This window comes from Callorhinus ursinus, unplaced genomic scaffold (assembly GCF_003265705.2).
Source record: "Callorhinus ursinus isolate GAN/ISIS: 27379988/994484 unplaced genomic scaffold, GSC_fseal_2.0 scaffold2, whole genome shotgun sequence".
NCBI lineage: Eukaryota > Metazoa > Chordata > Mammalia > Carnivora > Otariidae > Callorhinus > Callorhinus ursinus.
This window is the reverse complement of record NW_027397064.1, coordinates 41,820,422-41,844,089: the sequence shown is the minus strand read 5'-3', so window position 1 is coordinate 41,844,089 and position 23,668 is coordinate 41,820,422. Positions and strand designations below refer to the sequence as shown.

The 23,668-nt window shown below is 38.7% G+C and overlaps 1 protein-coding gene across 3 annotated transcripts in view; it reads right to left on the bottom strand.

Moving 5' to 3' along the window:
* Positions 1–23,668, bottom strand: part of STAT1 (signal transducer and activator of transcription 1) — a 295,742-nt gene that overhangs the window by 84,680 nt on the left and 187,394 nt on the right. The window contains exon 31 of one of the 3 annotated variants that reach the window (XR_012374854.1): positions 408–510. The exons of the other annotated variants lie outside the window; for them this stretch is intronic. The gene's annotated coding sequence lies outside the window, so the exon portion shown is untranslated. The remainder of the gene's footprint in view (positions 1–407; positions 511–23,668) is intronic. 3 annotated transcript variants of the gene reach the window in all.

The following is a 23,668-nucleotide window of genomic DNA, read 5'->3' as shown; positions in this document are numbered from 1 at the left end:
TAGTACTTCAAACAAACATGTTAAATGTGCCATTGATCAATGTACATTTTGCTATCTTTAGCATAAATACACCCTTGAAGAGACAGAGACAGATAGTATTTTTTTCCTAAATATGAATTTAGTCTTATGCCTGAAAATTGGCCCCTCCTGTTGGGAGATATGAATGTCCTTTATACAAAAATTTTCTCACAGATTGGTTTAGAACAGTCTATATCAGGAACCAGGTCTTACCTGCTCTTAACATCACACTGCAGTAAATACCCAGAATGGCCTTGTAACAGTTTGACAATGGCTGAACTGTTGGCAACCCACTCATGGAGTTTTTTTAATTGAATAACCCAGACTTTGAAGTATGTCTTTTAAACTGTTACTATCACCTTGCCTAATCTCCTAAGGCTAAAGAGTACCTGGTGGATGAGGAGGAAGGAACTGGATGTTTCCATGGTCAATCATTCTAGGGTGGAAGATGATGCAGGCCTGGAAATGGACTGGAAGAGGGCAGATTTCTTCCTAGTTATAGACAGAGGAGAGGTTTAAGAATGCCACAACACGAAGATGCCTGGGGGACCTGCCACGTCTCCAACACACAATATTAATTTATTTATATTTAATATTAATGGAAGATCCTAAGAGTAGCAAGTAACTTTTAGGGGCAGCTGATTCCCGAGGTACTTTCTGTATGGTGCTTGAGTTATCCCCAAGCCCTCAGTTAAGTCTGAAGTATTATGGTGGGTATGGCTGTGCTCTAGGAATTAAGGGAGAACTCTGTATATGTCTAGTGTGAAATGAAAAAGAGAAACAGCAGCATGGAAAGACATTTACAGGATTTCAAAAAATAAGCTGTAGGATCTGGAGCTATAACATCTAGATCAGGATGGCTGGTCTATTGATCAGCGACTACCTGGAAAGACTGTAGGACATGGAAGTGTTCCTCAGGGATTTACAGAAATTATTCAGGAAGCAAATCCAGTAAAAGAACAGATTTCTCATAATTCTGAGGTCTACTGGTATTGTTTTGGGGAGTATTGATACAAAAGCACGTGCCCTTTAAAGGTTAAAAGAATTTGGATTCCATTTTCAAATTCACTTTGTCTTTTCTACAAAACCATCAGCTTGTTGATAATAAGGACTGTGCCTTCTTTATCTTTACATCATCACAGTTTCTAGAACAGTGTCTAGAACACAATAGTTGCTCAAAAATGTCTGCTGAGTTACACAAGGATAAAGTCTTTCACAACATGGTCTTCAACTTGATGATCTGACTTAAGTCAATAGTCTTATTTAAAACTGGTTATAAGAAATACACAAATAAAATTAGTAAGATGCCTTGATCCTCTTTATTGTAAGGCAATTGCTATAACTTTCAAGTTGGAAAATATGTTTTAAGCACAGATTCCTGCAAAAAAATCTGTGCAATCATATTGCCAGATAATCAGGAAATCAGAGGTGACCTGAAGGCCATGTACTTCCTTCACTTTACGCATGAGGAAATCAAAGCCTCAAGTAATAAAGTAACTTGCCCAATGTCACACACCTCACAAATTATGGAGTAAGGGCTAGAATGTACCTGTTCTGATTCATTACTCTTCTTAGTACCACATCATATGCTTCTACTAAATCCCACCATACATAGGTTCATGTTACTCTGAAACAATGGTTGGTAGAGAGATTTTTTTTTTTTTACCATCATACTTTGCTTAATTTTATGAGCATTGCCGATCCTTAAAAGTCTGCAAAAAGACCTATGTTGGGGTCCCACCCTAAGCTAGCAGGACTTAAGCATTGGTATTTTTTTTTAAATTGCCCAAATGATTCTAATTGCAGCTCATATTAAAAATCATTGCCCTAAAATAGTTTTATTCAATGTCCTTATCCATTTTCCAATCCTTTTGTCCACCTCTCCCAATTTCTCCCTCATGCCCCACTCTAGGGCATAACTAGGAGACACAGAATGCCGAACCCTCATTTTGGGTTTCACTACTGACTGGTGGGAACTTCCTAAATTAGTGAAGTTCAATGCAAAAACTATTTAATTTTACATTAAACACAAAAGACATCACCACTTGTGTGGGACAACACAGTATTGCATTATTTTAGAGAATAGGCTTCCGTAGAATCATGACCAGCAAGAAACATATAATTCATATTTCAGTCACCAGGGAAATCTTTACCTATAGATATATGTCCTCTTTGTTAAAAGTCTTCAAGGAGAAGTATCCCATATTTTCCTTTACCATTCTTAGCCATGCTGCTAAGAATGTTTTTTATTTAACCAATTTTAGCTGCTGTCTTCACTGGCAATGAACAACAGTGAATAGATTGCCTGTTTACTTATCTTTTGTTTAGTTGTGGACTCATGAATTCACAACTTAGCCTTTTTCCCTTCAGGCTAATAATAAAATAACTTATCCTGTCATTATGGCCTAAATTTTTCAACCATTTAAATTTTTCATTCCTCTTCTCTGAACATTATCAGACCACTGTATGATAAAGTATTTATCTGTGCTTTAACATATCATTTGAAGATGAAAAATGCAATGAGGCCATCATTTTTAAAAAGATTTATTTATTTGAGAAAGAGAGAGAGTGATACAAGGGGGGGAGGGACAGAGGGTGAGAATCTCAAGAAGACTCCCCCCCTGAGCTTGGAGCCTGACAGGTGGGGGGCTCAATTTCACGACCCATGAGATCATGACCTGAGCTGAAACCAAGAGTGCAATGCTTAACCCACTGAGCCACCAGGTGCCCCTAGCAATGAGGTCATCATTTTTAAGTATTATTACATTCATACCCCAGTACTTTCCATTTTTTCCCTTATTTTTCAGTTTTAAGACACAAAATATAGTCACCAGGTCATGAATCATAATTACCTTGCCTTGTATCTGAAAGCAGAATGCAAACATAATGCTTTCTTCCTTTGGTAATGTCTATAATTTACACATAGCATTAATAAGGCTCCGGGTATAATTCAAATGTACAGATTGCACTCAGAATGCCATAAACATAAGCTTTTCTCAGAGCAAACTGTCACTGAAGCACCAACTCAGATAACAGAATTAGTCATTAACTCTTCAGGCAGCCTTTACATTTTCTTTATGGAATATTTTCTGTGCCCGTCGAAATATTGTGCCATTTTTACCAACTAGTTAAGATTTCATTGTATAAACAGTAGCTGAATATATTCATGTCAAAGATAATCATTCCTTTAAAAGGTTTCTTTGTCAGGTATTCATTAAAGTAGGTTTCACTTCAAAATGATAGTCACTAATATAGGGCAAACATCTTACCCATTTGGCAGGTTTTTTAAAAATAATTTAATTTTATTAGCACTGTATCACATCCTCAGCCTATATTAGTCTCCTATATTAACAGAACAAAGATCTGTTTTATGAATGCACACAACTGGTGGGCATACAAAGTGAAATCTGTGTATCATATAAAAACCACAAAACAGGAAACCACAAAAGAGATGAAGCTCATGGGTACATCAGAAATTAATTATTGGACATATCTATTTGCACTACTGCTATACTTTGTAAGCAGTGCTTCCACCTTCTTATATTGGTCTTCAGAAATTCATTTTGCGATAAATTCCTAAATAAAAGCTTCTCCCCAGCTGATGTTTACCACTCCAGGCTGCATGAAGCACTGGCATTTTGCTTCAAGACAGGAGGTAACAGGAATAAATACAGTGCCAGCTACATTTCCTCCAGATCAGATATGTGAATGTTATGAGCATTGTAATGGGTAGCGTGGGTGACACAGAATTTCACAGAAGCGCCTACACAAAGAGAAGCCCTTCTTCAGAAGGCACAGCAGACACCATTTTGTCTCATTCCAAAACAGTTCACAATCTTCTCCAGTTTTTCAATTGAAGGTTTCAGATACAGTTTTTTATCTAAACCTGATATAATATGATGAATTTTAGGAGGGCAATTTGATTTCTAGACATTAAGAGAGGGAATAGAAAGGTACAAGAACTGAGGTCACGGCTTGTAAATATATCTGAATTCTCTGAAGGAGTAAAGTGAGAATAGCCTTTATGCACAGTCACATGGACACTGATAATCATTAAATTAAAGCCAGCATGAAAAATAAACATCCATTCTCAGATTACTTCATAGGAGGGACCCATATTTGCCTGGGGGCGTGATTACCGGGATTGGGGAGGGGAGTTCGGGTGGGAGTAAATGATGAATCCCACTCTGTGTTTCTGTGGAGATATGTGAAAAACCAGGTGTGGACTGCTGTGTAGGAAGCCCCACCCTGTGAGCGGACCCACTGGGACTGTGGCCTAACTGTGAATGCAGCACTGTAGTTGTTTATCAGGGGATTATAGGTGATCAGTGGCTTTGTGTGCTTTTGTTTGGGGGTGGGGAGAGGTTGTTGTTGTTTTGTTGTTTTGTTGGCAAGCCAAAGCATATATCTAAGTCAAAGTTGGCTTTCAACATTGTAACTTGACATTTTCCCAAATTTAGTGTCACCCCTTAAACCATTTTGGGGTGTATCTTTTAGACTTCCCTCCAACCCCAGCAGCACATTCTTTTCTATATCCTGAGTACTATCTGTCTTCATCCTTTGAGGGAAGATTTTATTTTATTCTATTTAATTTTATGTATGTGTTATGTATGTATTTGTTATACACATAAAATTTACCATTTTAAAGTGTACAATTCAGTGGCACTTAGTACATTCACAATGTTGTACAATGATCACCACAATCTAGTTCAAGAAATTTTTCATCATTCTATGGTTTTTTTTTTGCATTTTCATATTGAAATTTTTTGTTTTGTTTTGTTTTGTTTTCAAATTTTTATTTAAATTCGAGTTAAGATGTAGTGTAATATTGGTTTCAGGAGTAGAATTTAGTGATTCATCATTTACATATAACACCCAGTGCTCATCACAACGAGTGCCCTCCTTAATACCCATCACCCATTTAGCCCATCCCCCACCCAACATTTTCATCATTCTAAAAAGAAAGCCCCTACTCATTAAATAGTCACTCTACATTACCCTCTCCCCCGGCCCTTGACAACCAGTAGTCTGCTTTCTATCTCTATGGATTTACCTATTCTGGATATTTCATATAAATGGAACCATATAATATGTGTCTTTTTGTGTCTGACTTCTTTCACTTACAATGCTTTCCAGGATCATCTATGTTGTATCTGTATCTATTTTGAAGCAGCAGGAAGTCATATGGAACCTAATCTGCTTAATAAGCTAGATATATATTATTTGAAAAAAGTTTAAGTGATATTATTAAGTAATGATATTAATTTTCCTGTGTCTCATGTTTTGTTTTTATGCCTTTGAGTATGTAGGCTCTAGCTACACTAAAAAAATACACACAACTGAGTAAACATGACAATACATTATTACCTATACTCCAGTATAAGTCTTGCTTAGTTATTGTCAAGTAGACTTTTACAAGGTTCTCTTTGCAGGAGGCAGGAGTAGGCTAAAGAATGTTACACTGAAGATGTTATACTGGAACTATGACATCTCCCAAATGAATAATGTGAGGTATGTATCTATAAATCACATCTCAGAGGCGAAGCATTCAAATTAGGCTTTTGTAGTCTTTGTAACATCCCTTCTGTTTAATTGTTCCCTTTTCTAGGTCTCCTACAAAGGTGAAGTATCTAGTTAATAAAAAAATATTTACTCTAAAATATTTATGACTTAATGAATTTAGAAACTAATGGAGACATACTTGCTTAATTCTATAAATTTTTTTATTATGTTCAGTTAGCCACCATATAGTACATCATTAGTTTTTGATGTAGTGTTCAATGATTCATTAGTTGCGTATAACACCCAGTGTTCATCACAACACGTGGCTTCCTTAATACCCATCACCCAGCTACCCCATCCCCCCACACCCCTCCCCTCTGAGACCCTCAGTTTGTTTCCTGGAGTCCATAGTCTCTCATGGTTTGCCTCCTTCTCTGATTTCCCCCCTTCAGTGTTCCCTCCCTTTCCCTAGTGTCCTCCGTGCTATTCCTTATGTTCCATACGTGAGTGAAACCATATGATAATTGTCTTTCTCTGCTCGACTTATTTCACTTAGCATAATCCCCTCCAGTTCTGTCCATGTCAGTGCAAATGGTGGGTATTCATCCTTTCTGATGGCTGAGTGATATTCCATTGTATATATGTTCAATAAATGGTGCTGGGAAAATTGGACAGCTACATACAGAAGAATGAAACTAGACCATTCTCTTACACCATACACAAAGATAAACTTAATTCTATAAAATTAATTGCCTTTTGAGCAAGAAAGTAGAGAAAAATATTAAGAGAAAGATCTTTCCTAGTCCCCTCAAATCATACCACATGGACCAGTGTGGTCCTCAAACTTCTATGTGTCTAAGAATCACTGGGATATTCGTAAAAAATATAAATTCCTAGGCCCCAGCGATTCTGATTCAATCTGAGTAAGGATCAGAAATCTACACTTTTTTTTTAAAGATTTATTTATTTATTTATTTATTTATTTGAGAGAGTGTGTGCACAAGCAGGGGGAGGGGCAGAGGGATAGGGAGAATCTCAAGCAGACTTCCCACAGAGCAGGGAGCCCAAGGCAGTGCTTGATCTCATGACCCTGAGATCATGACCTGAGTCAAAACCAAGTGTAGGACGGTCACTCAACCGACTGAGCCACCCAGGCGTCCCAGAAATCTATACTTGTGATAGATTTAGGGCTTGTTAAAACACATTTCTGGACCCTATTCCCAGAAGTTTTGATTTAGTAGGTCTGGAGTGGCACCTGAGAATTTACCTAACAAGACCCCAGGTGATGTTCGTGCTGCAGGTTGGGGACCATATTTTGTGAACCACCGTCTTTGATGATTCTAAAATAACTGTGCCTTGGCACAACGGCAGACATATTGATAAACTAATCACACTTCTGTAAATCAGGCTAAGCTGTGTGGCAGCCTGTGATAACATAGCATGACTTTCACAATGATGGAATAAAGTAAAGCTCTGTCCCTAGCTGGGAAGCATCAATACGTTTCACAAACAATTTTAATAGGGTACTATTTTAATATAAAAAATCAGTTAAGGACCAAAAACCAATGCCTGCAAAATAATATTTTCTTTTGATGTTCAGGTGTGCATATAGAAATTTTAAAATTATTGTTGTAGATTTCATTTAAAAAAATACATTAAGGAGGACACATGTTCCGATGAGCACTGGGTGTTATATGCAACTAATGAATCGTTGAACATTACATCAAAAACTAATGATGTACTATATATTGGCTAACCGAACATAATAAGAAAACTTGGAAAATAAAAAAATTAAAAAAAGAAACTAGAATTTTCTAAAAATGTAAAAAAGTAAAATAAACAATACATCAAAAAACCACCTGAAACTCTAAGAAAGTCACTGTTTAATGGCTTTGGGCGGGTTTCAATTAGAAAACTGATTCAGGAGTACAACCTACTGGATGTTTTTGATATTGCAAAGGAAAAAATTTTCAAAGTTTTAGCATTTAATATCTTTTTTATGTATTAATTTCTTTTTATGTTTCTTTATAAGCATGGTATAACGGAAATGTCATGAACTTTGGAGGGTTCAAGATCTTCCTTTGCTTTGTGAGCTTCTTTGCTATGTTATGTCACCTTGAGCAAGTTACTCAAGCTTTATGTTCCTACTCTGTATAACAGGGTAACATAATAACTACCACAGCAGAACAGTTGTACCAATCAGTGGAATAAAACTTTTAAATTCCCAGTACAATGCTGGACTTGTTTTGGAACCTATAACCTTTATACAGATCCATGTATACATGTGCACATATATATCACCAAACAGAAGATTTTTAAAAAACCACTTTCTAATTTTTCTGTATAAGATCCCCCAATTTAATTCTGCTTCAAAGCAACAACATTTACCAGAACATGTGGGGACTCCACATTAGTACTCCTCTGCATTTTGATTTCTGACAGTTCTATGCATTAATGAAGTAGGGAAGACTAGGCCCTGGTAAAGTCACATTATTTTTACTGGTATTAAAACTTAATAATGAAGTGAAGCATTCCAGATAAATAATTTCCTGTAAATAAGTTTTTTTAAAAGATTTTATTTATTTATTTGACAGAGAGAGGCATAGCAAGAGAGGGAACACAAGCAGCAGGAGTGGGAGAGGGAGAAGCAGGCTTCCTGCGCAGGGAGCCCGATGCAGGGCTTGATCCCAGGACCCTGGGATCATGGCTCACGACTGAGCCACCCAGGAGCCCTGTAAATGTTATTTAAGTAGAATCCATTCTCAGTGACTTCAGTCAATTAATTCTTTGATGTTTTCCCTAGGGGAGGACATTTGTAAGCTGCTTCTTACCTAAGATAAGCAGTAGGAAATGACATCACATTGATGTCAAGGCCCAAAATGTGATGTCTCCAGATCCTAGTTGTGCTTAGGAACTCACCACATTTTGAGGCCCCCACATCTCCCTTTTGATTCATAGAGTGTCCATGGTGATCTCATGTGTGCTTGGGAATTGGTCCATGCATATTTTCTGCTGTAGCCTCCTGGTCAAGAAATCTGGAGATATGATTTGGTGACCTACAGTAGGGCTCCAGAATGTTTATTAAAACAAGTGATCCAGGAGATTCTGATGAAAGGTATCCAGAGGTTATACAATGTAGAAAGAAATCGTACATTGGGAGCATTGTCCTAGGAACCAGCAAGAGTTGGTTTTCTGCTCCTGCTTGCTGTAATTATTGGAATAGAATCAAGCAGTACTTCTACATTCAATAAGAACTTTCATTAGCTAGGCAGAGTATCAGTTATGATTACCAGGGGGCACTGTGGTTCAAGTTAAGTGTCCTTTTGATTCTAGTATTGCAAACTACCATGATTTATGAGGCCCTTGTTGTAGTAAAAGACAATTATTGAAAGTGATACTATTCTTGCCTCCTTACCTGCTGCCCCAGTATTAGAGTCAGATTGTTTAAGCTAGCTCAAGGTCCAGCACAGAGTGTGGCACAAAGAAGGCATTCAGGAAATAAGTGTTGAATGAATCCCTGTGGTGCCATAGTACCAGTTACATCAAAGATTGGGGTTTATTTGGAAAATATATATACTTGGCTCGGTATTCAAGATCAAGCAGTCTTTCCAAGCTTTGAGTTCCTTTCCAATGTAGCTCTACTCCAGATAACTCAGGGATTTGGGGAAGTTTGAGTCCTGGTGTGCCCAGAAAAGACTAGCTACATAAGATGGCTCTAGCTCCCCATCATTCACTTACGGCAGCTTATCAAAAATCACATTCCTTCAACATTTTTAAGATAGACTTAGACTAGGGCTTGTATGAAGTTTACATGAAGAGGAAATTAATTGGGACTCAATGTTTTGAATAATTATATGGGGATTAGACAGGTTCTATTATTAAAGTTCAAGTGTTAGACAAGTAAGTAGAATTTCTTTTAACCCCGGGTAATACTTGTTAATGTTCTTTTTAAAAATTAATTAATTTTTTAAAAAGATTATTTATTTATTTATTTATTTGGCAGAGAGTGACACAGCGAGAGAGGGAACATAAGCAGGGGGAGTGGGAGAGGGAGAAGCAGGCTTCCTGCTGAGCAAGGAGCCCGATTTGGGACTCGATCTCAGGACCCTGAGATCATGACCTGAGCCAAAGGCAGATGCTTAATGACTGAGCCACCCAGGCGCCCCAGTAATTGTTAATGTTCTTAAAGTAATGTGGCTTTACTTACACAGGTCACGTGATACTTCCCTCTTACTTCTAATCAGTAAATATGGATTCCTTCACTTTTGATTGCTCTGCAAAATCTGTAACTGGTAGATGACAGTGCCTTGTCTACCAGGGTCACAATAATATAGAATTACTAACTTTTATTTTCTTCCTCAAGTCAGGAATCTCTGAGATTGATATCACTAAGATAAACCCTGAATTGAGCTCTCTAAGAACCCATATGGAAAAAGCCTGGAAAAATGAAAAAGGAACAAAAAAATAGCTTGATGAAAAAAGAATGATTTTAATTTGTTTAAAATGACTTTAATAAACTCTCACTGTATTCTCCTATTTACTATGAATTTTAAACCACATGCATTTATGACTGCTTTAAGACAGATCATTGTTAAAGAAGAAACAATTACAAAGATATTACTTATAGAGTATTTGCTTCTAATAGAAAATACTCAGAATCAGGAAACCATAGAAATAGAAACTCCTTTTTGTTGAGTCTAGCAATGAGAATTAGGTATTATATTATTCTAGGTTCTTCCTATGCCATCTAGTGGGAGATTCAAATGGTTTTATCTGAGTTTTGTGTGGATTATTTACCATCATTTCTTTCAACATTTAATTTGTAGCAAATCAACCACATTATACCTAGTAAATGATACATGTCAAATTATAGGTTTTCTGAAAATGAAACTAAAGCAGATAAAGCAGAGTGTAGACCTGCCTTATGTTACAAATAACTTTATGATAGAATACGCTCAAGTGTCCAGCTCACACCACTAATGACACTAATGAGAGATTCCATGGTTAAAATACAGGCCATTACTGCTGTTGGTAAATCATTTTATTATGGTATGATGACACATACTGATTTATTCAGCCAAGAATATCCTCAGAACACAATTCCTAGTTGTAAATAGAATATAATGTCTTTTCACATGCTGTTTCCTGTCTTTCCTCTCTTCAGCCCTTCCCCCTTCTCCGCATGATGAAATCTTATCCATCTTTCAATGAATGAATGGATGGATGGATGGATGGATGGATGGATGGATGGATGGATGTGTAGAGTCATCACTACTGCTCGTTTCTCTCACTCAGTTGGTTGCAGAAGCCACTGATATTCAATTGCCAGTGACTGGGCTGGAAACAGATGGAGAATTATGGAGTATGTGTGAAGGCATGGGTGGGAGAGTACGAACTGATGGATCAGCAGCAATAGCTTTTCAAGGGATATGTAATGAACTTCTCCTTTCTGTACCTTCTCCTTTCACCCTCAGTCCCCTTCTCCCCTAAGACTGAAGAGACAAAAAACTGAAGAGACATCTCACAGTTGGGGACTTGGCTTAGTTCCACTGATGCATGCTTATGGGTGGCAGTGAGAGTCACAGAAAACTCAAGTGCTAATAGTGACGGTTCGGATGGAAGTGAAGGAAAAAGTACTTGCCCTAAACCATAATGCATATTCATAGGCAAAGCATATCTCTTGAGTCCAGCTCCAGCTACCTAACCTTTCTGGGGGTTCTCTTTTACTTGCCCCAAATAGGCACTTGGGCTCCTCCTATGACCATGTTCGAAAGGAAATAACCACCTCTCCTGAGACCCAAGGGGAGAATCATCAATGGTTGACCACTCTAGCCTGACAGAGCAAGTTCATCTCCAGCCCCTATAGCACTTATAGAGCCCTGCCCTGGAGACACTGTGACTCTGAGTGGACCCACGTTAGAGGGCACAGAGAGAAAAGGAAGCAATAGACATAATCGCACCAGAATTATATGGTTATAAAGCATGTTGTAACCATACTCCAAATCAAGGTCAGCCCAGAACTACAAAAACTTGTGATTAATATCATCACCTTAACTTCCTAATTGCAGGCATAAAATATAAAATCCTTCTCTATCTGTCCTCCAACTTGGTTAAGAATGAGAAAAGCAACTTAAACCCATTTGAGGTTTAAATTGCCATTTTTCATGTTTATGAGTTTCATTTTATCAGACGTTCAGGCTGAGAGAGTGTAGGCCAAGTTTTTTTTCTGAGCATTAATATGTGAAGTACATGTAGGATCTGTAGCATATGGATGAGGCCACAGGTAGTGAATAATGTGGTCTAAGGGCCACAGCTAAGAGACCATTGAGGACAAATGGAGCTAACTGGGAGAACTGCAATTAAGGGAGGATTTTGAGAGTTCTGGTCTCTATCTCAGAAAATAGCATCACTGTTTTTTCAGTGAGTTCAAGCCAAACATCTTGCAGTCCTTGGTTTCTCTCTCTTGTCTCACTCAACATCCAGTGCATTCACACATCTTGCGAGTTTCATAAAAATTTTTTTTCCCAAGTATATCTAATATGTCTACTTCATACCACTCCAATGCCACCAACTTAATCTAAGCCAACATCATTCCCATTAGAACCACCTAACTGGTTTCCCTGCTCCCACCCTTGCTGCCACCCCCAGCACCTCTAGACTATTGTCCACACAGTAGCCAACATGATCTCAGCAAAGCATAAGTCATATGACTTGCATCATTTAAGGTAACAGTAGCTACTATAATAAAGAAACCCCCATATTTGAGTAATGTGGATTTTACTTCTCACTTGCCTCATAGTCCCATATAGGGGATTCTTTGTCAGGGCCACGCAAGCACAGGTCAAAACTAGTTATCTTCAATACATGAAGTTAACATCCATCTAGCTGATAGAAGTGGAAAGAAAAAGTGAGGCAGACACATCTGTTCCTCTGATACTTTTGCCCAAGAGAGACACATAAGTCACTCCTGCTCACATTCCAATTGCAAGAATTCATCCATGGCTTCTCTTGATGCAAGGAGATGCCCTGACTGGGCAGCTGCTCCCCTAAAACAACTCCACTGCTTTATAACTCTTTTTTTTTTAAGATTTTATTTATTTATTTGAGAGAGAGAGTGAGACAGAGAGAGCACATGAGAGGGGGGAGGGTCAGAGGGAGAAGCAGACTCCCTGCTGAGCAGGGAGCCTGATGCAGGACTCGATCCTGGGACTCCAGGATCATGACCTGAGCCGAAGGCAGTCGCTTAACCAGTAGCCACCCAGGCGCCCCTCCACTGCTCTGTAACTCTTAAGTGGGCAGCTGCCATCTGTTAAAAGGCAAGGCAGAGCTTATTTGTCTGCTTACAACTGTCCTACAGCTTCCTGTCTAACCATATCCGAAGCTTCCAGATCCTCATGATCTGACCCCTTCTACCTCACTCTCACTGTGCTCCAGCTCCCAGGCCTTTATTCTGATCCTTGCTTATTGCAAACTCAGCATTTTCTGTTCTCTTTGTCTAGAAGAGTCTTTCATTAGATCTTCATATAACTGCTTCTTTTTCATCATTTACATAGATATGTGGTGTGACCCAGGAATGTGTACTTTAAATGGCACCCTAGGTGACTCTGATGCAGATGATCAATGGCCCAAATTCTGAGAAACACTGGGACAATGGTTGACAGTATGGAATCTGAAAACAGAGATACCTAGTTCAAACACTACTGAGACCCTTACACCGTGTCTATAACTTTGGGCCATTTACTCAGATCAAATTAAGTGCATAGCATGGAATCTGGCACATAGTATGTGGCACAAAGGAGTGGCGATAGATGCATCATGCAGTTTTAGAAAAAGTAGGGATAGAATTAGACAACTGGTGATTTGAGCAAGTGAATCTTTTTTTTTTTTTTTTTTGAGCAAGTGAATCTTAAATAAGGAAGTGATGTGACTCTTGGAAAACAGTTTGGATGTGCTTTGTGGGGTTATGGAAGGCCACTGCAGAGTCTTAAGGAGTGGAGTGATGTCTGATGAGTGGTTTGAGATGCCCATGTTTACAGTCACTCTGAGCAGTGATTAAAGAAGGTTAGATTTGGAGGGGAGAACCTGACTGAGAGACGTAACAGTACTCTGGATAAAAGAAGATCCTATTGTATGGACTGAACAGAGAAATGGATCAAAGAGAGGAGAAAACGGAAAGAAACAGCAAAAGAGGTTGGCAACATGAAAACTGAGGAGAAAAGATGGAAGAAAATCTGTGTAACCTCAGTATGGGCACAGCCTAATCTAATAGGAGGGCAGTGATTTCTAGCCTAGATTATACCCAGGAGAAAAAAAGACTAAGGAGCTTCAATAGACACAGAAAGGGGTACAATACAATCCTCAAAGCTAGTGATCCCATAGAAGCCAGAGTTCAGCGGCCAAGCTTTTGAAGAAGTCATGCTAGTCACAGCTGAAGGGAAAACTGGTGCATTGGTGAGGCATCAAGTCAGAAATTGCAATAACAACATTGGAAATTGTCTTTTGACTTTTCCATGAAGTTGCAATATCCTAGCTGAGGGGCAGTTTCTGGGGATGTGAGGGGTACAGGAGGAAGGGGAGCAAAGTTGATTAAAGAGAGTCAGAGCCCTAGATGTAGTTAGGAGGTGGATACATCTCATATAGTGTGTTCAAGGAACACTAATGTGAAGGAGAGAGATGAAGCAGCAACCAAAAGGGGGCAAGGGGTGAACTTTGATCCCTTGATGCCTGTTTGCCGGTACATAGGAGTCATTCTTTTATCCACAGATACAACCTGCACGTGTGCTCATTCTCTCTCATGCGTAAACTTTCCACTGTTAACATACAAAATCCCTTTGACTCACCATACCAAAGCCTTTCACACGCCTACATTATAAACTGACTGCTGACCTAGTTTGAGTATAATGAAAATTCCATGTAGGGAGGGTGGATATAGGTTTTGTGAGGGCTAGAGCTTGTATTACTTGGTTGATCCTTCTTAAGAAAAAGAATATAAAATATAAAATACTATGTTAGGTACCAAAAATGCATATTTATTAAGGAGAAGAAGAGGATTCATGACAAACTACCATGGCACTTTGTAAGGCCAGATCTCTCTCTTGTGATACTTTCCTGGGCAATGTACTAGAAATGCTTACATAGAAGTACAATCTGACTTCCCTCCCCACTTAGAAAACTCTACAACCCCCAGAAACTCCCAACATTCACAGAGATCCCAGCAAGGAAGGGGCAACAGAGCTTAAGCTTCAATTACTTCCCAGTGAAATTGCCTTTCAGTCTAGATGTTTCTCCTCTGCTCCAAGGTAGGGTAACTCTAATACCTAACTAAAACGAAGGACTTCTACATGTCCTCTTTTTAATAAAGTTACTCTGTGTGCTTTCTTTGGTGGTGGAGGGACTAAACATGGCCATTAGGAAAAACCCTGCAGAGAGCCGTAACCCTGAGCAGGCATGACCTCAGGGAGGCTAGCAGAGGGTTGAGGCTCTAAGCTCTTCCAAGATACACTGCCACATTCCCAACAATACAAATACTGCTTAAGCACCAGCTGTACCTTAGGGAGGAATTTTGCTTCTTGTGGTTTCTTCCATTAACCTCTCCAGACTCCTTCTCTCCTCAGTTCTGTCCTGCTCTGTACCCCAGGAGGCTGACCCACACAGATGTCAGCTGGTTCCCTTCATGCCCAGCTCATGGTCAGGTTTGGCACCGAGAGGCACCAGCAGAAGAAAAGTAAGGTTAGGTTATTTCTTTCCCTGGCTCTCTTGCTGCGTGTTGGCTACAAACTCTCCTTTCAGGCAGTCCTGTCACACAACCACCCTCTCCAGGGTCTGGAAACAGCTCCATATCTTCCATCTTCAGGCTGGGGGTAGGTAATGTCTCCCCCATCACAAGTCCTGGGGGACGGTGCCATCCCTTGTTGGTTTCTGTAAACACTGTCCACACCTTTGTGAACAGTTCCTTTATTAAACTCTCCTCAAATTACTCAGTTTGAATGCTTATGTGTTTTCTGGTTGGACCCTGACTGATTTCATATTATAATTAACAAAGAGGGAAAAGGCCTTCAAAAACGTTTCCTTGGGGGCCCAGAATTAATAATAAGGCGAAGTAAAAAGCAGTAACTTGACACTGAACCTACCAGCCAATAAATAGATTGTGCCAAAAGGATGGTCATAGCAAGTATGTCTGCCTTCCTGGCAGGTGGGGGTGTTGGGAAAGCAGCACCCCTAGTAAAAGATCAAAGTGCAGTATCAGAGCTGTGAGGCCCTGCGTTCACTGTCTGCAAATCACATGTTCCTCCAGGCAGAAAGGACCTTATAAGGTAAAAGAAACCATTCGATTAGCTAGTCAGGTTATTGAATATTTTCTGCTTGAATACTTGCAAAGGTGGAAAGCATTACTGTACAATAGCCCATCTTGTTACAGGGGCATGTCTAATTGTTAGAACATTATATTAAGCAAAATCTGCATCCCTTTAACTTTCCTTGGGTCTATTTCTTTCTTTTGAACAATACAAAGCTGAATGTGATCTTTCTTCCTTATGGCAGACCTACAGATATCTGAGGAGAGCTGCCCATTCTCACCACCCTGGTGTCCTGAATGACCTCTGGTTCATCAATGCTCCAGTGAAAGTATGGTGTCCAAAAATGGACACAATACTCTATGTAGAATCTTGCTTGAAATAGCCATATAACACTCAACTAGGCTTTTCTCATCATTCTTTCCCCACCCCTTAAAAAATATTTCTTTTACTTCTGGGACACATTTAAAATTAATCCTCTCTCTTAGCACCCATGGCTGCTATTTCCTTTAACTGTACTAAAATTATCTTCTCCTCTCACATCATTTCCTATTTCAAATGCCTCTTTTATAGCTACCCATGGCTTTTTCCATCATATTCAAGTTTCCTGATTTTACTGTTACTGCCTGACCCCAATCATTATTTTTACTGCTTGCTGATTTTCTTTTTCTTCTTTCTCCTCCACATCTTTGTTCCCTGTCACCTCTACTGAATATACTTCTGATTTCACACTGAACTTTGTTTGAAGTGTTCAGCCCATTTTTGTCATCCTTTTCTATTTTAGAAGTCCCTTTTATATAACCACCTCATAAAACATAGAGAAAAATACACACATAGACACTAAATCCAAATGATCTTTTATCCTTCAAAGTTCATGAGCATCCTCATTTTATTTTATTTCTATTTTATTTTTAGAGATGGAGGGGGGAGGGGCAGGGGGAGAGGTGGAGGGAGAGAGAGAATCTTAAGCAGCCTCCATGTATAGCATGGAGCCTGATGCAGCTCATTCCCACAACCCTGAGATCATGACTTGAGTCGAAATCAAGAGTTGGTGTTTAACTGAATGAGCCACCCAGGTGCCCCATGAGCATCCTCATTTTAGTGTCTTGATCTCATTCTCTGAATTAAATACCAGTGTCAAGGATAAACTGTTAGAACCAAAATCATATCTTACAATGTTTCATAAAAATGTTAAGCCTTTTATAATTACGTAAAACCTATAGAACTTGAAGTAACATGGGAATAACACTTGGAATAAATTTGATCGACAATCATTTCATTGAAAGATACATGATATAAATAATTCAAATTATATATAAAGTTCTCATTAAAACATTTGTCACACAGGACTGATCTATACTTAGCTTTACTTCTCATTGTGAGGGAGGTTTACAGATCAGGTTCCTGAGCTCTGATGAAAATCTACTCCATGACCTTGTTTTAAAGGAAGGGATTGAGCTAAATATCTAGTACTGAGCATTTTCTATCTATATCAGGCATACTTATGGACACAAGCCAAGTTAAAAAAAAATCTGAATATAGATACAGAGACTGATACACAATCTTGCAATGTTTGTCTACCAGAATTCCTTTGGTTATATTTACACATTTTTATTGCAGGAGCTCAAAGTCCTCCACAGATATTATTTTTAGAATCCTCATAATATACTCTTTAAACAAGTAGAAACCAGAGAGGATTGTATTCTTTTTTGTATTGGTTTTTGTTTTGTTTTTTGTTTTTTGTAAGAACAGTCCTTTAAGTGGAGGCAGGAGGGCCTTTCTCTTGGGGTCATTCCTCTTGACAAGTTGATGGCTAGCCTTAGGTCAAGGTCACACATTAAGGTACTGGTGTTCTAACAAAATAATTCTAGTTTAATGATCCACCCACAAGATCTGGCTGACTTCCAGATGTACAAAGTCAGTACTAAGACACTGCAGAGTAAGATATTGACTAAAGCTCTGTCTACAAAACTCATTACGTTTTCTATTAAAACATTTCTGGAAGAAGAATCAAACTTACAAGTAATATATGAATGCTAGTCACATAGTCATGACCCCTCAGGCCCCATTCCTCCACGATATCAAGCTTTCCTGGATTTGCTCCCTTCTCTTCTCTAGACTTCTGAATATGTACCTCCATGTTACCATTCTATGATCCTTGGACTTAGCCTTTCCTTGTTTGCCCAGAATGAGTCTGAATTTGCTACTCTCTTATTAGGACTTGCTCTTGGAAAGCTAACCTTCTCCATGAATACTGAAGCCACCATTCCCACCTGGCTCAAGTTCCTATTAATTTCTTACTAAGCCCTCTTTCTCCTTGCTCCCCAAATGCCCTGCCACAAATGCCATAAAAGGGTATTGTACTCCCTGCTGGTGGGCCAGACTGAGTCACCCCACATTATGCACAGCGGGCTATTCATGCACTGCAAGTGGTTCTTCCCTAACCAGAAGTATATAAAAGAACCATGGCTGGGCCAGAGTTTTTTGTCCAGAATGGGGTTTATAATTCAGCATCCTCATTGCTGACATGTTGCTCTAAGTTACTCAGTTGCCTGGATTTGGGACCCCTTGTCTCCCCTGAACTCAGGTATTTCCTACCTTAGAACTGCTTCTTTACTGGGAAAAAAAGATTTGCAAAATACATATCTGATAAAGGACTTCTATCCAGGATATTTAAAGAACTCATAGCTTAATAAAGGCAAACAACCCAATTAAGAAATGGACAAGAGTCCAGATGTCCATCGATAGATGAATGGATAAAGAAGATATGGTATACATATACAATGGAATATTACTCAGCCAACAAAAAGAATGAAATCTTACCATTTGCAAAGATGTGGATGGAACTAGAGGGTATTATGCTAAGTGAAATAAGTCAGTCAGAGAAAGACAAATACCATATGATTTCACTCATGTGGAATTTAAGAAACAAAACATGAACATAGGGGAAGGGAAGGAAAAATAAAATAAGATGAAAACAGAAAGGGAGGCAAACCGTAAGAGATGCTTAACTCTAGGAAATAAACTGAGGGTTGCTGGAGGGGAGGGGGTAGGGGGGTGGGTTAATTGGGTGATGGGCATTAAGGAGAGCACTTGATCTAATGAGCACTGGGTGTTATATGCAACTGATAAACAACTGAGTTCTACCCCTGAAACAGTATATGTTAATTGAATTTAAATAAAAAATTTTCAAAAAAAGGACAAAAAACCCCCAGATTTCATGAAAGAAGATATTCAAATGTAAAATAAGTACATAAAAAAGATGTTCAACTTCATTAGTCATTAGGAAAACGCAAATTAAAACCACAATGGGGCAGTACTACACATGCATCAGAATGCCTAAGTTAAAAGACAATATGAACCATGAGAGACTCTGGACTCTGAAAAACAAACTGAGGGTTCTAGAGGGGAGAGGCGTGGGGGGATGGGTTAGCCCGGTGATGGGTATTAAAGAGGGCATGTTCTGCATGGAGCACTGGGTGTTATACTCAAACAATGAATCATGGAACACTACATCAAAAACTAATGATATAATGTATGGTGATTAACATAACATAATAAAAAAAAGTCAATACCAAGTCTTGTCAATGATGCAGAGTCTTTGGAACTCTCATACATTGCTGTGGAAATGCAAAATGGTACAACTACTTTGGAAAACAGTTTGGCAATTTCATGTAAGATTAAACATGCACTTAATACATGAGCTGGAAATCTTACTCTTAGGTATCTACTCAAGATAAAAGAAAAAAAATGTGTTCCATACAAAGATTTGTACTTCGATGCTCATAGGTGCCTTATTCAGAATAGTCCCAAACTAGAAAACAATCCAAATCTTCATTAACTGGTGAATGTATAAATAAATTCTGGCATAGCCATACAGTAGTATACTACATAGCAAAAAAGAGGAATGAACTGTTGATACAAGCAACAAAATCAGTTAATCTCAAAAGTTTAATTATGCTCACTGCAAAAAGCCAGACAGAAAAGATCACATACAATGTATATGAAATTCTAGAAAAGGCAAAACTATAGTGATGGAAAGTTGATCAGCAGTTTCCAGGGACAGATGGGGAGAATGGGATTGGCTGTAGAGGGATATGAGGAAATTTTTTTAGGTAACTTAAATGTTTCATATTGTTATTGTGGTGGTTGTTTTTAACAGGTTTTTGTTTGTTTTTTACAAAACTCAATTATATGCTTAAAATTGGTGAATTTTATTGAAGGTAAATTATATTTCAATAAAGATGATTTTAAAAAAACAAAATGCAACAAATAAGATTAATGGACAGTGTCTTAAAATTTAGTTTTCTTTTATTATTATCCAGGAATGGTGAGGTCAATAGGACAAGAAATGGCTGTCATTAAAAAGATAGCTTGTTCCTCACAGTTCCCAAGAGGGAGGGACATCCATGCCACAGAGGGACCACGGAGAAGTACCTGGGCTGATTAGAAGGCAGAGAGAGCCAGGGGGAAATGTGGGGATGAGCTTTTATTGTGGCTTCCATGGGAAGAAGGAAGGGTAAGGCAGGCTAAACAGGTTTAGGACTAGTTTGAGTAATTTCAGCAGGCTCTGAGGTATAGAGCTCTCTCAAATTGTCCGATACATGGCCTTGGGGTGATTACAACAAATAGTGGCCCTAAGTGTGAAAGCCTCCCTTAGAGGGGGGTAGTAGGGATGTGGGCTCTGGATTGAGTATTCAGCAAACGAAAGGTACTTTTGCAGGCAAGTCACTTAACTATCTCTAGGAATTGGGTAACCTTGAGAGTGGCAGTCTCTCCAGGATCAGCAAAGCAAGACCCCAGATGCCAAAACATCAGGAACAGAGAAAATAAAATGCATGATTAGAAAGTTATGTGATAAAATAAATATACCAAAATGTTAATCATAGAATCTCGGTGTTGGGTATATGGGTGTTCCTTGTGTAATTCTTTCAAGTTCTCAGTATACCTGAACATTTTCGTAATAAAAGTTGAGGGGAAAAAAATGCTTCTTTAGGTATCTCATCTCTTACCTAGTCATGGCTTCTAAGAGCCTGTTTCTCTACCCTTGTCTTACTTACCTGCCTAGATTCTTGACTTCCCCCTTGCTCTGAACATTACTGTTGCCTGACTCTCTTAGTTATGAAATTCAGCTGATTCTCCTTATCAGCCAACTTTTTTGATTCTAGGAGTCACACCTGAAGTAGACAAGACCTCTTATTGCCCAAAGTCATTAAACAGGCGGGGCCAGCCCAGGACATAATGTGAATTAGCTGAGTTTCATTTTCAAGTGCCTTATATACTTTCTTCCTCAGACCCCTGCCCAACACATGCACACACTTCCGTTATAGATTGAATTGTGTCCTCCCCCAGATTCATTCATATGGTGGAGTCCTAACCCCCAGTACCTCAGAATGTGACCTAATTTGTGAAGACAGGAGCTTTATAGAAGTAATCAAGTAAAATGAGGTCACTAAGTTAGACTTTAATCCAGTATCACTGGCATCCTTATAAAAATTGTAAATTTGGACACAGAGATACAAAGGGAAGATAATATGGAGAGACATAGGTATCCTATAATCCAAGGAACACCTGAGGATACCAGAAGCTAGAAGAGAGACCTGAAACAGATGCACCCCCAGCACCTTCTGAAGATTGCATGGTCTTGTCAACACCTTGATTGTGAACTCTGTTTTCCAGAACTGTGAGACTAATATCTTTTTGTTCTAAGGCACCCAGCTTGTGGATATTTTGTTATTGCAGTCCTAGGACACCTATCCAACCGCTATAGGCTCTCTTCCTCTTTTCCTAGTCACCCAGTGCCTTTGTATTCTCTAAGGTACCCCACCCAGACTTGCAGTAGTGGGCAGTGTCTCAAGTACCCATTCATGAAAACTCTAATTTCCAAAGTGCTTGTACCTTGGAAAGTTACCAGGGAAGAACTAAGAACTGATAAGCTAAAGTGAAGCCAAAGAGTACAGACACCCTTACAATGTGCCATGACTCTTATGGGAATTGGTCCAGATGCTTGTTAATTCATAGAATAAGTCTATAAAGATGCAGTCTCAGGCAGTATAAGAGGTGCGCAAGGAAAATAATTTTACGTGTAGGAAACATCTCATAGTTTCTCAAATCACACCAGTTAAATTGCCATGCATTTTTACTCAGAGGTGTCCATGCTGGTTAAGAGACAACTTCTCACCCGGTAAAATGTGCAGGTTAAAGCACAGGTCAACAAATAAATGCCTGATTGCCTCCAGGGTGGCACTCAGTGTGTAAAGATATTCTAATCTATGGTAAACCATCCAAAAAATTCATATTTTCATTAGCCAACCTCTTACCCCCTTTGCTTCTATGCTAACACTGGAAATGCTGAGACCAGAATGGCATGTGAAAGATGCTTTTCTGGTTCTATTTGCCAAAGGAGGGGGAAGTCAAGGACTGATCTTGTCTCAGCTTGCAGAGAGCTGAAAAATGTCTGTACAGAGGATTGAGGACACATTTGTCACACATGGCCAAGAGAAAGCATTTGGTAAAAAAAAGCAACAAAAGTGAGAAAATATAGAAATGACTGTTTTCTGTAGTTTAAAAAAATTAGTGAAGACTGATACCCAATTTCAGAGAAAGTACTCACCATTTCCAATAAAATTTTTTTAAAAAGCAATGCCTTCGCTAAAGAAAAAAGATGAGTTTTTAATTCATTGCAGTGCTTTCAATCAAGGGATTTGCCCTTTTGGCTATGTGGGGGGAGGAGAATAAGAGGCAGTTCTTAGTTGTTTGGGTGGCCATATTAGATTTGGACATTGGGTTTTATGGGTTCTTAGGACAGATCTGAGAACGCAACATGCTATGGTCTTCTAGGAAGAGCAAAAGGAAGACATTTTGAAAGAACATGGCTATATTTAATTAATCTAAGTATGTTCTGTTTCCATCATTGACCCCATTACTTTTCAACTCTTCATCATTTGATTATTATTCAACACTTTAATGTTTTCAAGATAATAGTTTTGTCATTTCAACAATCTTATTGTTAAATTTTACACCAGCATATATTTGACACTATTCTCCTAGTTGAGGATGTAGTGTCAATTCACAATGGAAAGGTAATTTGTTAATCATTTGCATGCATTCTTTTGTCACGCATTAGATGTGACCATATTCCATCCTAAATGAAGTACAGAACTTGAGAGCTTGTAATCCTATGAGGTCACCAGAGTGATCAATCAGAGGTCAGCTGGCACTTATGTCCTTTTCCCCTAGAGATTGGAATGACTGGCTTCTCTCCTCCTTCCATCCTTCCTCCATCTCTCACTTCAGTTTGTGCCTGGCATGGGGATATGTGATCATGTAAGACACAAAGTTCCTGCTTTATAATCACTTATTGTTAGAGCTTCCAATCCACTCCCAGTCTTTCTCCCCAACTCCATATATCCCAATCCTACACTACCTTCAGTGTCCTTTCAAGTTGAGCAAAAAGCTGAAAGTTTTTCTTCCCCACCTAAGTCCCCCTTGGAACAACGATGGTCACTAGTTGTATTACTTTGTACCATCATCTTGTTTTGCAGTTTTTAATCTTGTCTCCCATACTTAACAGTGAGCTCCTAGGGGACAAGATTCATCTTCATATCCTCCCAACAGCTATTATATTGCTTTCTGCATAGTAGGTGCCTAAAGAATACCTACTGAATGACTGGGTCCATCCAAAAATTAAGTATTGAAAAGCAACATATAATTTTTTTGATAGACTACATCTTTTGTCCAACAATTTGCTCATTCCTAGAAGTGCTTAAATGAAAAGCACCAGGTAAAAAAAGTCTCTTTCTATTGATGTGTAGTAATTTCAATGCCAACAAAAGTCTAACACTTTGTATTCACTT